The sequence below is a fragment of the Lutjanus erythropterus genome, chromosome 5 (genome assembly GCF_056507025.1).
Source record: "Lutjanus erythropterus isolate fLutEry1 chromosome 5, fLutEry1.hap2, whole genome shotgun sequence".
NCBI lineage: Eukaryota > Metazoa > Chordata > Actinopteri > Lutjaniformes > Lutjanidae > Lutjanus > Lutjanus erythropterus.
The window spans coordinates 21,449,898-21,461,179 of NC_139321.1; positions in this window are offsets into that span (position 1 = coordinate 21,449,898).

Genomic DNA, 11,282 nt, shown 5'->3' on the forward strand with positions numbered 1-11,282 from the left:
CTCACTGCTTGGGAATGAGTGTGTGTGTCTGTGCGGTTGTGTGTGTGCATATCTGTGGTTAGGTACATGCCTGTATATCCTTGTATGCCTGCCTGGCTATCTCAGCCATTCTCTCTCCCCCTCTCTTGTCAGTATGTGGTGAGTGGCGAGATAGTGGGTTAAATTTTAATGGTGCTGCCATCTTTCAGTAGCTTCTGAAAGAGGGCCAATGCAGACTGACACACTCACTGAGCCGTGAGAAGAGACAAGACAGCGAGAGGAGTAATAGCTCGCTAGACACACACACACGCTAGATCACAGGTCCACAGTACAAACAACAGGTAGAATAAAGAAAATACTATACAGTCCTGTCGTACAAATTTGGGAGGGTTCTCTTGACTTACTGTCAAAGCTTAAAGGCAAATTCTTGTATTCTACAACTTTTTGTTGTACTTTTGACCAGTATATTTAAAGCATAACATGCTCCACTGTCCTATTTTTAAAATAATAAAAGAAACAAATCACATCCAGGTCAACCTGCAGGTTGAACTTGAAAATTAACGTTGTAGTGCAAAAGATGACCCTTACATCTATGGCTGTCAAAAGTATTGAACAGTATAAAACAGCATGTTACTGGCTAAGATGACCATGTATATTACATTGTAGTGTTCATGAACTAATGGAATTTTACATGACTTTTCTTTGGTGTGATATCAGTATTGCATATCGGCCATTCTGCTCTTGAAATAGCATCGTCAGCCATAGTAAAACCCATATCAGTCAACCACTAGTCAGAAGTATTGATTCTTTGATACTTTGTCAACACAACACATTTAAAACAATCTAACATCCATTAGTTATAGTAGTGAAAATACTTAAGCTATAAAAACATTTATCTAAGTACTCCATTAAACGTCACATCATTTCTTTATTGTCCCTCCTAAAATTTGGCTTGCAGCAGAACAAAACCACACAGTTTTCAGTGACTTTTTCTGTACCAGCACTGTGTGCAGGTTCTTCTTTTTTTTTTTTAAGAAAAAAAAAGGGACAAAAAAATCATATTTTATGCTCCCAGGACTTCTTTTTCTTTTTGCTGAGGCATCGAAGATGTATCAAGTATTGTAATTTTTTATATATTAGTTGTGTATCAAGGTTTTGGTTTTTGTGATAAGTCTGCTTGCATCACATTCATTTGGCAGAAGCTTTTATCCAAAGACTTGTGCCCCAGGTTTAATAGGCAGTGAAGCCTAAAACATTGATTCTTTTCCTGAATATGCCACTCTTAGCATCAATCATTTTTAGTTACAGAAGACCCAGAAAATCTCTCCATGCACAGTCCCTCTAGGAATGCACTGAGTGAGCACAGAGGCTGGTCTCTGGCTGGCATTATGTGTGCATGAATCTGTGAACTCAATCACACAGGCACGCGCACACGTACACAGTCTGTCACTCACACAAACACTTGCCAGTCTCGTAACCATATTGTGTGCTGTTCCTTGATTGTTTTCATTCCCCCAGCCTCACATAGCTGTCTGATTGGCAACACGTCCCCTGATGGCTCACTAAGCACATGGTGGGATTAGGTGTGTACTTCTGTGAATTTGTGTTTTTGTTTGTGTCTTTGTGTGCATGCGTGTCTTTTTGTCTAGCCCCAACTACAGCCAATTCCAGCGAGAGGCCAGCAGACAGATGTTCGAGGAGAGGATTTGCACTTCTGTCTCTCTGTTTAAATATCTGTTTCTCTTGTTTAGTTTATTTGTTGGGGTTGGGGGATTTTTTTCTGTTTTAGGGAGGGGGTAAAACTGATTTCACAAGCTAGAAACCCTGCAGCACCCTGATGGATCTTTGATGAGAGAGACTTTTCCCCAGGTTCCCACGCAGAGGTGGAGGTTGCCAGATCATGGTTGTCATTCCCCTGCAGCTACTTAGTTTGACTATGATCCACTGTTATTGATGTATTTCAAACACCTGCAGTAGTTTTCCCAAAGCATTTGCAACAAAGAGAGAGGTTCACATACACAAATGCAAAGAAGTGTTCACCGTGTTCTCAGCAGTATGGATTGCGGGATCAGTATACTTGCCCTTTTTTTTAAGTGTATTCAAAGCTGTAAATAAACTACACATTCCATTTCAAATGGCAGCTTTGGGTTTGCATGTATCTGGAGAGGCCTATGCGCCTGTCTAGTGTGTTAATTATAATTAAAAGTTTCTAGAATTGGGCTCTCATTCCCCTTTTCTTTCCTCTTACTCTGTTGCCAGTTCATAGTCGTTCTTCTCATCCTTGTCTCTCATCCATTTTGCTCCACAGTCTCTTCCCCACAATACTGCCTCCCTTTGCAATTGCTCCACTTTGTTACTCATCCCCTTTTTATCTTTGCTCTCAACACATCTCTTTTTTCCTTTTCCCCTTTTCCCCTTTCCTCTCCTCTCTAGTTTCCTTGGCTTGGTCATATTAACATGTTGGCAGAAAAAAACAAGTGACAAGCACCAGAAAACAGCCCAATCTTTTTGCCTCCAGTCAGACACACTTTTTCAAGTGTATGTGTGTGTCCTGCGAGCAATGGCTGACATTAGAAAAGGCAAAACTCCCTCCTCCTCTCCGGTCCCCTCATTGTCTCTGGGCCTCGCTCAAGGGGTAATTAGACCTAGCAAAACTGGCCCTTGCCCTCTACTTTGCCACATATGTGTGTATGTGTATACATGTGTGTGTGTACATGCTCCTGTGTGTGTTTGTGCGTGCATGCCAATCTTTCCACCATGCGGTCAAGTCACAATTGCTAATCAGGCCTGCGAGCCTTGCCTGAAGAGACCAAGAGAAGGAGAAAGGAGGGGGGGAGAAAGCTGGGGAGGGAGGGAGAAAATGAGTGAGTGCTTTCCTTTGTCCTCATCACTGAAGCAGAGATAAAGACGAGTGAAGGGATGGATGGTTGGAGACGAGAGGACAGAAACTGAGGGATTAACAGAGGATGAGTGTGTGCTCTAGCCCTGCGACGAGCTTTTAACTGTCCTCCATGGCATGACACCGTGTAGACCTCCATTTTTCTCTGTCCTCCTTTCATCTATTTTGCTTTGCATAAGTCAGAACTGCTTGTATTCATAAAGTGCCTCTCTATCACTTACTCATGCTCTTTTTTTGCACTCTCCCTTATGCTTGCTCCGTCTTGCTCCCACTCGCTCTCTGTCTGCTATCTTTCCATAAGGTAATAATGAATATTTGAGGGCTGACAGGAGCGCAGCACCTAATCCTTTTTGCTGAGGGCAAAATGTGCCTCATGGGGTGCATGTGTGTTACAGTTCATCTAACTTTTTAATTGAGATAGAAACCCAATTTATAAGTTTTCATTTCTACCTCTGTGCTCATGTAAATGAGACTTTCGGCTTGGTTGTGCATATGTCATAGAAGAGGTCAGGATGGACTCCTTACAAGCAGGGAAATATCAGTACATTTGGCAGGCAGCTGGCACTGTGCATTCACTTCAGCTACACGACCTGAGTCAAAGCATCTGATAGCATGAAATTAGGCTTGCACAATATAGTAAAAACATATTACAGATACTGGGTTTGTGATATGATTCATTATTTACATCACTATTTTCCCTTTCACTGAAAAAACTTGGATGCAAACTTTAGATCCAAGATAAATGGCTGATCAATTATTGACCAATTTGGCCTATCACACCTATTGGTATGTGCGTATATTAGCCGATAAATATCAGCTTTATTAATATCTAATCTCATAGATTATGTCAAATCATTTTTTTAATTCTTAGAAAATTGCTCAATAAAAGTTAAAGCATATCTGTAAAGTTATTTGATTATTTTTTTCTTTAAAAACAGAATATTTGAAGAGTCAGTACTGTTCAGTTTGATTTGGTTTGGTCAGAACTATGGAATATTAAATCATTCATCTTTGCTCACTACATCTTAGCCTTTCTTACTGTCAGGTGTGCATAAATTGCAGGTTATATGTACTTCTTAAAATACAAAAATGTGAAATTATCTGTTATCTTATTGGTATTGGCCATGACAGGCAGGTAATATTTGTCTTTAAAAAAAAATCTTTATTGTACATTCCGAAAAAAAAAAATCAAAATCAAGATGATGTGACATTTTTTGGGGTCTGTACTAAACAAATATGTTTACTTGCATTGGGAAAACAAGATATGTATGTCAGGGCATCCCTGCAGTACTACTGTACTTAAGTATAATGGCTGTTATGTTACACATTTTTCTTTATCAAAAATTTGCAGCTTCTGTGATTTGGTTGCTGCACTTGGCCATAGTGTGAATTCAATAATATTTCGATTAAGTGTGCAGCCCTAGATGAAATGTCCATGAGCAAGTGAACCCCAACTGCTGAGTGATGGGGGTCCAAACTATATTTCCCGAATAGGAATGATGAAATATCAAGTCATCAGCAGCAGTTCTTAATTGCTACTCATATAGGCTATATATTCACATATGAGAGACTGTCAGACTTAAGATACCTGTCTGTAAGAACACTAATCTCCTCTGTCAGTCTCATACACACACGTCAAGTATGTAAGTATCTGCAAATGTCACTGCATGTCTTCCACAGCACGAGGAATGGGGATCAGGGTTGATTGATACCTGGCATAACAGAGAGTGAGCCTGCTTAATGATGTAATTCACTCTCCTCCCCGTAGAGGGAGCACTGTGCTGTGAAGGCCAGTGCAGCGTCAAGGACATTCACACTGTGAATAACAAACACCAAAGCACCACGCAGACTACCAGAGTACCCCAGAAAAACTACTTACATACTCAGTGAGTCACTCAGTTAGTCAGTCAAGCACACACACACATACACACACACACACACACACACACACACACACTCTCAAACATCTGGTTTGTGAGTTTGACAAGTGAACCATTGTATTTTTCTGTTGTCTCCATATATCCCATTCAAGGCACAGGTGTTGTGGCTGGCTCAAGGTCACCTGCTCATTGTCTGTGTCCTTTAAACCAACTTCTCTCTCTCTCCCCCCTTTATTTGCTCTCTCATTGTATCAGTTTTCACACCTTTATTTGCTCTCACTCCTTTTGATTTGATTTCCTTCTCTCCTTTTACACTCTGTAGCTCTCCTCGACTCCCTCTATCTCTCCTCCTTGTAATTAGCCAGTGTAATTGCTGTAGTAAATCTTTTCTGCTGTCCCAAGGAGACTGGCTGATATAGGACTGATTTAATAAGCACACCATAGCAGCTCACCTCTCCCTGTGTGTATGTGTGTGTGGCAGGGGGGGGTCTGTCTGTGTCCTCTGTTATTTGCTATGGGGATTTATGGGCTGTTTGTGTGGTTTCAGCAAGTGCGAATTCGAGTTCAAGGTAGTGCTGTGTCGGTTTGTCGACTGTAGTGCACCTTATCAGCAATGCAGGCAGCATACTCCGTGTGTGTGTGTATGTGTGTCTCATCAGTGATGCCGTTACATGCCGTGTGTGCGTCATCGCTGAAGACCTTCATGGCCAGAAGAGCGGAGAGAGGTCAGAATGGCCCTGAGAGAACAACACTGGCACACGCACACACACATACACACACACACACAAACACACACACACACACACACACACACACACACACACACACACACACACACACAGGACCCACTGTTTCCAACACTTCTACACACTCTGTCCACCTCTGTCTCCCCCCTTTGTACCCACTGGACTCTCAAATAAATACACACTCACAAACACAATCAGTATGTTCTTTCTTTTGGCTTTTTTTCTTTCTCTCTCTCTCCTTTACACACACACTCAAACACACACAACTTGGATGGTGAGTGAGATGGAGTGTGAAGGAAATAAACAGTGTATCCAGGTGTTTGCTTGCTTTATGCCATCTAGCAGCAGTACACCTTATTCACCAGTGGAGGGCACTGTGACTCCACTCATAAATAAGAAACTGAAGGATCTACACTTTGTCTCCCTTGTAGTCAATACATTTAGATAGAAAAAAAACATTTAACTCTGTATGATATTTAAAATATTTTTTTTTTCCAGTTTAAACTATGAAAACTATTAAAGTTGCCAGTCATCCAAATGTAAACAAAAGAATCAGGCAGGCAGACAGGCAATTAAACACATGAACAGATAATTTATAAATCAGAATCCTCAAGCATACATATAATTTATTTTAAAACATTACTTATTATCATTAGATTTTGGCAACATGGCATCTTATGTTACCTGTTTAAAGTCCAAAGACCCAGAGCTGTTTGATGCAAACTTTAAATTTAATCAAATAAAATATGTGTACATGTTATATTACTTGTAATTGTAGATTTTATAGGACCATCAAATAAGAAAACATATTTTACACATTCTGACAAAGTTATTCCTGTAGGTTTGAAATTTAAAATAATCTGTTTGAAACCTTTGAAAAACAAAATTTCAGAAGTGTGGTAGCCTTCCTTGTTGGTGAGAGCCTGAAGGCCAGGTCTAGTGAGCAGATGGTAAAGCAGAACTAATATTTGTATTTCAGATACTGTAGATTTTTTTAGCAATAAATATAATCTATTTTATGTCTCTAAAGTAAATGTGATTTTAAAATATTCAATATCAGCTTAGTGCAGAAAATCTAAGCTGCAGTTACACTGTTCATGCACCAGGGGAGCGCATGTGAGCACCATCTTAGCCCCTCCCACAAGCCCTCCCCCTGCATCCTGGCCCTCCCACATCCTGCCCCCGTCCCCCCTCCTCCCTGCCCCACCCTGCCATCTGGTCCTTTTCACACAATCACACACACACACACACACACACACATACACACTCAGTCAGGAATTTTTTTCTCCTCATTTCCTTTCACAGTGAAAAACAGGATGAAGGGGCTCTTTCAGACTCGAGGTTACCGTGGAAACCCCCTTATTCTTCTTCTGTCAAACTTGCTTTCATTGTAACACACACGCACGCACACACACACACTCTTATATAGAGAGTGACAGAATGTTGGACATTTAAAGTTTAAAGGGACCAAAGCTACAGCTGTCCTTCTGTCTGCCATAGTTTTTGCCGTCTGTTTACCTTAGACAAAGAACTTAAACCCCCCCCCCCCTTTGTCTTGTTCTTCCTTTAGTACTATTACTTCAGCATTCATGAAGTAGACTTTCTAAAACTCTAAACATAAATGTTCTTATTAAGTTTCCCTGAAATGTACTGAGTCTTTGTTAATGGTAAAAATTGGCAAAAGATTTGTTTGTGTCTCTGTGGTTCTTTCTCTTGAGCAACGTCAGCCACATTTTCCACAGAACTGTTCACCCCACAGATATTGATGTTGAAACCCTAAACCCTCTCCTCTGGTCCAGTTTAGACAGTCTCCAGCCCTGGAATGCTGAATGGAAAAAACTTGGTTTGAAGTTACATAAAGTTGATGTTATGCTTTTCTCCCATCTTGCCACCAGAGGGCCCATGAAAAACACTTTTGGGGGCCACAGATATACAATAGGGCACATCATCTGAAAGCTTTTAGTGGGTTAAAAATAAACTGCAGCGTTCCACAAGCAGGGAGTGGTGATGAGAGGATGAATAGACCACATGAAAGGAAATGAGAAGAGATAGAAAAGAGAAGTGCCTGTGCTTTCAAGGAGAGGACTTATTCTATTACTGTTCTCTGTGTTGTACTGGGATGGAAAGTGTATTATACATTTTTTTTCCCTCTCTTTGTGTTCTTTTTTCTTTTTTTCCATGTGTCTTTCTTTTCAAATGTTTTTCTTTCTCCAAGCCTGGCTACCCATCACCTTCTCTACTGCACATTTTCTCCTTTTAAGGAGCGAGGGAATGAGAGAGGAAAGGACTAGGAGGGGGGTGAAGGACACACTCAGGTCTGCTGACTGATAAACAGACTCCTCTTTGTGCAGATAGACACACGCACACACACTTAGTTACATATTGACAGAGACCTCTACATGACTTGGCTCCTCATGATTCTGTCTACCCCCTCCTTCACCTCCTCCCCCCATCCATCTCTCTGTTTTTTTCCTCTGCCCGCTTAATTAAAAACAGAAGTCAGAAATGGAAGAATTTAGTTTTTCTTTCATGACACCGTGCGTGTCTGCGTGCACACAGACGTAGGCTAACCCCGTCCTTTTTTTCATCATCCCTCAGTGCCAAGCAGCTGTTGGTTAGACGAGGGGGAGGTGTTCCAGGAAAGAGACGTGTGTGTGTGTGTGTGTGTGTGTGTGTGTGTGTGTGTGTGTGTGTGTGTGTGTGTGTGTGTGTGTGTGTGTGTGTGTGTGTGTGTGTGTGTGTCAGTAGGGGTGGTAGTGATTTGCTTCCACAAAAGGGCCCTTCTTTGTGTTACGGTATAACAAAAAGACAGCTGGGATGATAAAACATGTGTAAGTTAAGATGTCAGCACTCCACAAGTGTGTGTGTGTGTACGTGCTTGTGTATGCTTTTGTGTGTGTGTGTCCAGTCACACATGCATTCTGCCTCTGTCATCTCCTCTCCTCCCACACAATGACTAAGTGCAACATGGTGCAGCGCTCCATAACCGCCACTAGAGGTGCCATCGGCTCATAAATGAACGAGCCGGCTCAGCATGTGGAAACCACAGAGCAGCCATTTTACAATCTGCACACCAGACCCCATTTTATGAATCAGCCATGATGTCAACATAGCTAAGACAGATTCTATTGGCTAGAGTGCAGCTGGCACTGTAGCTATTGTAGCGCAGATGCACACATACACATACACGCACACACAAACGCATGCTCCCTCACCGACTCATCTCACAGGCACACACTGACCTAGTGACATGATGCTGTCAGTAGGTCACCAGTCTTGTCCCAGACCAACTGGATTATCACTCCTTGCGTTTATACTATCCAGATTAGATGTTCCTTTGAGCTGTAACATTTGCACAAGCCTGCACATGTATATTTCATGTTCACTGATATTCACATAATTACTCTTAAATCTCTTTATTTCTCTCACTATAAGCTTTTAGAGGTGTTTTCCCTCATTTTCTAGCTGCCACTGTCTTAAAGAAGTGGATTGTTTTTCGTCTCCCTGTTTTTGTCTCTGTCTTAAAATGTTTATTTATAGATTCTTGTCACTTCCTTTGAGTTTCTTCCTAACCTTTATGCTTTGACTGGCTGTGTTTATGTGTTTGTGTGAAGATATTTATGTTGTTTCCTCTCAGATGTCCTGATGGATTTTCCGACCTTGTGTGTCTGTGTAATGGTTGACTTCCTGCTGTGGTTTCCTGCTCTCAGCAGGGACTATGGCTGGAGTGTTGGACACAATAGTGTTGTTGATACATGAAACAACATGAAATGATACACAAGGCTGATTATAATTATCCAGTATAACGCAAATTATATGCAAACGAGAGAAGTACAGAGTTCAAACAGATCAGATTACCTTAAAGTTTGAGTCAAACATTAGACAAAAGTGATGGTTGGTTCTGTGAAAGAGTTTTCTTAAAGCTGAAGCTGACACTGAGTGAAACAATGGGACTTATTGAGGCCACAGCGCGCTTACTGACTGACTGACTGACTGTTATGTGTGCACTTGTGTGTTCTAAATGGAAAGATGAGGAGCTCATTAAGAGGCTCGGACTCGTTAACAGACTGTCTGACTGATTGGCCTTTCACATAGAGACAAAGCACTGTTTGACTGGACATATGGAAGGATGGACAGATGGATGAATGAGCATTTTTGCTGTAGTGGCTCTCTGTGTCGGGGTGCAGAAGACTTGCAGTGTTGCTGCTTGAGTGAGAGAGAGATGCAGTTGACTGTGGATAGATTGTAGAAGAATATGGTGGAATGACTGTGAGGAAGTGAAGAAATAAGGCCATATATATTGTACAGAGAGGTGGGGGTTAGGTAAACCTAATTTACATTGAATAATAATTTTTAGTACCCCTGGTGATTAACCATAATCCTACTGACTGGGGTCCCCTTTAATCTCACAGGGAAAAAAAATTCATTATAATTTTTCATGACTTTGTCAATCAACTTGTTTCCGTTTTAAAAAATAATAATAATCTGTTGTATTAGATTACATAAATCACATAACCTAATAGGCCTAATTTAGAGAAGAAACAAGTTAACTCAGTGCTGCGATGGTTGTATGTTCTTGGGCTCCCCAGCGTAGGATGAGCCATGCATGGTAGTGAAACACTTAATTTTAGCCTCTGATGTTCATACATGAGGTCATCACGGGGCTGTGGAAACAGGTGCACGTTATTTGTTTGTCTGTGTATTTTGGATGGAAAGTTACCAGGAGAGACATCGTGCTCTTACTGTACATGCTGTACCAGCACTCTTGCTGGCTGTTTTCCAGACAGTGATTCTTATTTCCTGTTACTGTCTCACCTTTATACAGATTATACAAGGACAAGGCCACATTGAGAATTAGACAAAACCTAAATAGAGATTGCAAAAAAACAGTGGCAGTTGAGATGCTCCGGTGTTTGTCAAACTTTACAACTACGCAGAAAAAAGGATGAGCAATGATGAAGGCCACTGTCTCTTAAAGTTTTTTTTATACTGGGTGAACAAGAATAGTTGTGGTTTTGAGAGATGTTCCTAGGCAGGAATCGGTATCAAACTGGTACCAGTTCCTGACTGGTCATTATGAAAATATCGATAAGTTCCTGGACAATACTGCTATAGGTATTTATGTAACATTACATAAATAGCTGACAGGGTAAAACATTCAAAATTCAAAATTCATTCATTCAAATTCATTCAAAATGTAATAACTCAGGAAACAATTTAACTTTTTAATTTTGCAAAAAAAAAACCCTATGGTAAAATAACTGTTTCATGCTATGTTTTCATTTTTAAAAATATTATTAAAATAATTAATGGATTTTTAAATTGTGACAAGTACTATCAATGAGTATCACTAATTATCACTATCAATGAGTGGTGTTTATATCCATATCAATAAAATCCTAACAAAACTCATCCCTGCTCTTAGGCCTTTTCCAAAATTTGCTCCATTACCTGTTACCTGTTATTTCTATTACAAATAAGGCCCCGCGCTATCAGTTGTTTTAATGATCTATTCTGTTATTAAATGTCTATTCATGGTGAACTTTGTTGTCAATGAAATCTCTTAAAATGTGGCTCATCTATATTTGATTATCAGTTTTGTCAGTGACAAATACTTTGTTGATCGACAAGTGATTTTAATTATGACATACAGTGTTTGTGCTGCTCTTTCAGATGAAGGTTAAATTGAGTATGAGTGGTTAGATAATACAGGCAGAAACAAGTGAAGAGCTGTGACATCCAGCACTCTGACGTACGTTGACCTTAGATCTGATGTGC